Raw genomic sequence first — 6,000 nt, 5'->3', positions numbered from 1 at the left:
GTACATTTGTACTCACGTTTGCCTATTTTATGTTTTTGCAGAGAGACTTCAGTCTCACTAGTAGTTCCGCTTGGACTTCGACGTTTAGCTTGTTACCTCAGCTACGATCTTGTGCCCCGACAGGATCTGGTAGATAGTCAGGCTTCTCAGCCTTTTTCATTTCTAGATGTCTGTACTCAGACATGATAGCTTCCGCTTGTGCTTTGACTTGTATGCTCTGAATGTTGGGTCGTGAGACCCCTGTTTGTAATATCTTGCTCCTCGGAGCCTATTGCATAAATACTTGAGTCATAGAGTCATGTTGTGATGCCATGTTGTATTTGCACATATCGAGCATATTGTGTGTATGTTTTGAAATGCTTGGTATGTGTGGGATCTGACCATCTAGTTGTTTATCTTTAGTAGCCTCTCTTACGGGGAAATGTCTCCTAGTGTTTCACTGAGCCATGGTAGCTTGCTACTGCTCCGGAACACTTAGGCTGGCCGGCATGTGTCCTTCTTCGTTCCTGTGTCTGTCCCTTCGGGGAAATGTCACGCGATGAATACCAGAGTCCTGTTAGCCCGCTACAGCCCGGTTCACCGAAGTCCTGCTAGCCCAGTGCTACAGCCTGGATTCACTCGCTGATGACCGACACGTTCGATGCTGGGTCATGGATGCCTGTCCCTGTAAGTCTGTGCCACTTTGGGTTTACGACTAGCCATGTCAGCCCGGGCTCCTTATCATATGGATGCTAGCGACACTGTCATATACGTGTGCCAAAAGGCGCAAACGGTCCCGGGCAAAGGTAAGGCGACACCCGTGGGAATACCGTGCGTGAGGCCGCAAAGTGATATGAGGTGTTACATGCTAGATCGATGTGGCATTGAGTCGGGGTCCTGACAGCGTTGGTATCAGAGCTTGACTGCCTGTAGGATTACCAAGCCAAACTGGTCGAAGTTGAGTCTAGAAATTCTTTAGTTATATAAGGGAATTGATTGTGGGATGGAACGTAAGGCTCTTTTTACTCCTTATACCTTATGCCTTCTGATCTGAGTCATCTTATCTTTCCTGCGGGGATTAAGAACTAGGCTATCTTTCCTTTCTATCAGGATCACGTGTTACTAAACCGTAGACTTATAGATTGTTGGACTTAAGCCTCGTTTCAGTTCCTAGTACTTATGTATGTTAATTATTGATCTCGAGACCTTGATATTGTGCTTCTGAGTGGTTATGCCACCATTTTTGTGAATGTCTCAAATCTTTTCTGAGCATTTACAGCCATTATGCTGTCCGAGTCATTCCAGGTTTCTAAATAGTCTGATGCATTTGCAAAATCCTTTCCCTCTGGTTTCGATGTTCCTTTATGCCAGCTCAATCACACTAATTGTTGAGTTGAGGTATTCTATTGCCTTGACCTTATGTTGGAGTTACTATTATGACCCTAGGTGTCTCAGGGGATCATCTAGTAGTCTAGCCATGATTTATGTTCCAGTGTGATGACTCTGGCCGTCATTATCGAAAGCATCCCGTGATGCCATTTAGTAGTAGGTATTCTATCCCTGGGTTTTGAACCCGAGATTCACCCTACTTGCTTCATGTTGATAGTTTTGCTCGTTCCTTTAGGTTATTAGTAACCTTTGCATTAGTCCTCGATGTTCGTGGTATTCCTTTCTTCCAAATACTATGAACCGCTTATGGCAGATGTTCCTCGCTGATCGAAAGATCACAATCAAAGTGCTCTCGATGGGTTCTCGATTCTACATTGTGACTCTGCCAGTTCTACCTTTCTGCATGGGTTATCCGGAAGAAATATGTGGAATTCGTTCGACATGCTAAACCATGCATCCACAACTCAGAAAATCGTATGTTCCTTTGAGTTGTCCCTCTTTAGTTGTCTTCTGACCCTCGTCTATCAATTGATAGTCAAGAGTATGCGTGCATTCGTTCGTCGATGCCTATTACCCTTGTGGTCCGCCAAGCCATTCTATTTCAGAATGAATAGGAGAAACAAACTCCAGTACCTCATCCATATTTAGGATTGGGTCAAAGTAGTTGTGTTCCGCAGATCAAGTTACAATCCAGCTTCTGGTCTGCTCTACCCTGAAGTATTACCTTCTTTATGACAGGAATTTCATGAGAATTGCACCACCTTTTGTGAATTCTTGACATAGTGATACTTCTCGCCATCCTTTTTCATTCCTCGGTTCCGTGTTGTTGCAGCCAGAGTGCCGACAAGTGAATCATGATGTGTGAACTCAATACTCCTAGCAACCCCATTGCTTGGTAGTTAATGGACAATAATCTTATTCTTAGTATGTTGGTTATTGAATCACCATTCTAAGATTGATCGTGCTACCTAGTCCTTATTTCCTGGTGCACTCTTTGATTGATGAGTTAGGATTTTGTCAAGTCCTCGCTCATTTGATCATATCATCTTGCCCTGAAAAGCAAGATTGTTCTCGAGCTTAGTAACATATCGGTGGTTCGTGATTTCCGAAGATCTTCTCGGAAGTATTACCAGGTTGTCACCTGACCGCTATGTTGAGCTCGTGATCAAGTTGGTTTCTTGTGAACCACCTTCTCTCCAAGAATCGGTGTTAGATATCCCTGAGCTAGTTGGTTAAGCTAAACGACAACTTGGAGGGTTGGAAGATAAAAGCTTGCCTGACTTAGTTCATTCCAAAGGGATATTCTTGTGTAGTGTGTGTTGAAGAAAGATGATATCTTCATCGATTGGTCCCTGTGATCAGTTGCTGGACCTATCGTCTTATCAATTCTTTGATTTGAGTGTGGGCTATCGTCAAATCAAGTCAGAACCAACGATGCTCGTAATGTTGTCTTATTCGTGGTTGATCCCTCGAGCATACACCATTACATCTTTGGTCTGACCAATGCTATCACTTGTTCACTTAACTATGGAATTCCTTTTAAAAGGAAACCCAGATGAATAGTTGTTGAGCCCATTGACAACATCCTTATCTCCTCCATGATTTTGTTGGACAATAAGTTAGTGTTGGAAACTTTTGAAGCATTTGTTCATGCTAGCTCATGAAGCATATGTTCGGATGTAAGAAGTGACTTCCTCTAGTTCATGTGCATTTGATGCAAGTTGCCGCCGTGGACTCGAGAAAATCAATGTTGCTTCCTCTTGAATCATCGCAAGTCAGTCATGCACACGTGCGAAGTATTCTGTGGTCTGGAGACTTGCAACCTTCATTCCATATGTGTATCCTAGCACACCAAGCCACTGACTGATTTGTTCAAGGAGAAGGAGTATCTTCATAAAAGCTAATCCGGACTTATGAAAGAACTTCGATATCCTCGTTGATGGTTCCCCCTCCTGAACTCGGTAGTGTTTTATTGTAAGACTACCATGTGGGCATGCTTGTCTGGGACAACGTGTTCACATGTTTGTAGCAGAACCAGCTCATGTTTTGGAGCTTGCTATCGTAGTTCATTTCCCGAGAATCTCGCAACGTCATCTCGTCGATTTGTGTTGCAAACTTTCGTTTTCCTTCCTAGACTCGATGAGTCTGGAATATCCTGACACCAACCAGATCTGAATCTCAGGCAGATATGATGGTTTGGAACATTTCCCAAGAACTATAATATCGGTCCCTCGGAAACCGGTAAAGTGGATGTCGTGGTCAGCACCACCCAGCCGAAAGACCTATTATTGTAGTATCTTGATTGAAGAAGTTGGCCACCTCCCCATAAGGATTTCGTAGGATTTACCTCTGTAACTGTTCCTTATGGATTCTATTGCTCCCGAAGTCCGACCTTTTACTTGATGTTCTAGTTATCAAACCATATCTATGAATGGGATACACTAGCACATCAAGGAGAACATTAGAAGCGGAGTGCTAAATGTCTCTCGGTCGATCATCCAGATTTTATTTGCTTGGCCTCGCTAAGGTGAAATCTGAGAAAGTGTTATCCTCCTTCGCATCTGCATCGTCCATCGCTATTCATCATGGTAGTATGTTGTGTTGTCAGCACCCTTGACGCGGTTGTTGATAAACCTTGATGATTGTGGAAATGCTCAAGTTCTTGAGAGCACGCACAAGCGCTACGTGTTATCATCGGCACTAGCTGGGATTGCTCTCAGTTCCCTCGGCAATGCTATGACCTTCTCAAACAGTGAATTCACTCTCTATTGTTGGGTTCTTCCCCAGTTACCAGAATCATTCCCATCATTTGCATTTTGTTCCCAGCTTGCACCGCCAATGTGCCATTCTACCATGGGTCTCTTCCATTTCCGGTGATAAGCAAATTCATCCATTACGTTGTCTTCAACAAGGTAATCCACATCATCCAAGTTTGAGTTTGCCATTCTACCGACCCCCTCCAAACGATCGCTCGAGAATTGTCTTAGGCTGGTTTAAAGAGTTTCAATGATCTCTGAATCAAAAGTAATTCTTTTTGCCACTTAAAGGGATATCTCTACGAGTCACCTTCCCTAAGGTGTATCGTTATGGTATCATGGCAACTCAACTCCTCGCTACGTTGACAATTGTTTACCACCTTCTTAAGCGTGAAATTATTGTCTACCTAGTGCACCTTCGTCATCCGTCTCTTTCCACCCCTCTTGATGTGTAACTCGTGTCTCAAGCCGAGAGATGGTCCTATGTCTCATTCCGTGAGTTGTTCGATCTTCGAGAAGATTGACCCTTCTAGAGTCTTCTTCCCCCATGTCATGTTGATAGGAATTCTCAGAGCAAGACTTCAAGACAATGATGGTGATCGAATCAACGCTCTTATGAAGTGCACCCTGGATCGTGAAGATTATACTAGTTGCGTTCCCCATCGTCTTACCCTACACTTGAATCTCGGGACGAGATTTTGTTTAGTGGGGGTGAGTTGTCACATCCCTAGAATGTTGTTTGTAAATAGTTGCATCTTCATCCAGGCATCATATTTAAATTTCTGAAACTTGAACTGAGGAATTTTGGAAGCCCCAAAAACTTAAATAAAAGAGGGGCAAAGAACCCTGGTAAATGCATTCAATGTTTTCAAAATGGCCTTAAATAATGTTGGTTATATTTTGGCAAGGGTTTTGCACCAAACCAAAAATAATGAACATTTTTGAGGAATATTTTGAGCACTGAATTTAAATCATTACTTTATTTGCATTTGGAACTATATTCATAACTTGTATAGAATATATTTCCAAATACCCTGAAATATTTTATGTGCTTTTGGAAAAGTCCATTAAGCAGCATAAATATTTTCAGAGGAGTTTTTGGCATTGTTTGAATTATTTTTAAATTCAAACAGTGGCAAAACAGATTAAATAAAAGAAAACAGAACTGAAATAGAAATAAAAGAGAGAGAGAGAAGGAAGTTACCTGGCCTCACCCGTGCAGCCCACCAGAGCCGGCCCAGCTCCTGTGCTGGTCCAGCACTGTGCGGCCCAGCCCACCGCAGTCGCCACCGTCTTCAACCTCCTGCCAGTAGGCAGGAGGGCGTGTGCCCGACACGCGCACGCACGCGCCGGCCACCTCATGCTTGCCGCTTGCTCCTGGACGTCGCTAGGTGTGCCACGCCACCCCCTCGGACCCCTCTCACTCTTCCTCGAGGCCCCGCCCCTCTGCTCCCTCTCTCTCGCCCGAACCCGAACGCAGCCATCGCCGCCGACTAGAACCACCGCGGCCACAGGTCCTCCCTCGCCTCTCCGACGCGCCCCCGAGCTCCGCCGTGACGTCCCCGTCCCTACCACGGAGCCACAAGACGCCGGACGCCCTGGAGCACCGTCACCGACGCCATCTTCTTCCTCTGCACCGACGGCCGTCGTCGCTTGATTCGCCGCCCACAGAGCGTCCCCGGCCTCGCCCTTGCGCTCGTTGGACTCGCGGTGAGCCGCTGAACCGTTCCCCTCTTCTTCCCATGTCGTTTGGCCGCTCTAGCCATTGCTTCCGCCGGACCCGAGAGCTCGCCGCCGTCGTGCCTCGTCACCGTCGTGGCCAGAGCCATCGTGGCTCAAAGCCGGGCACACCACCGTGCTCCAAACCTCACTAGGA

This window comes from Triticum dicoccoides, chromosome 1A, assembly GCF_002162155.2.
Source record: "Triticum dicoccoides isolate Atlit2015 ecotype Zavitan chromosome 1A, WEW_v2.0, whole genome shotgun sequence".
Lineage (NCBI taxonomy): Eukaryota > Viridiplantae > Streptophyta > Magnoliopsida > Poales > Poaceae > Triticum > Triticum dicoccoides.
This window is presented reverse-complemented; position numbering follows the sequence as displayed.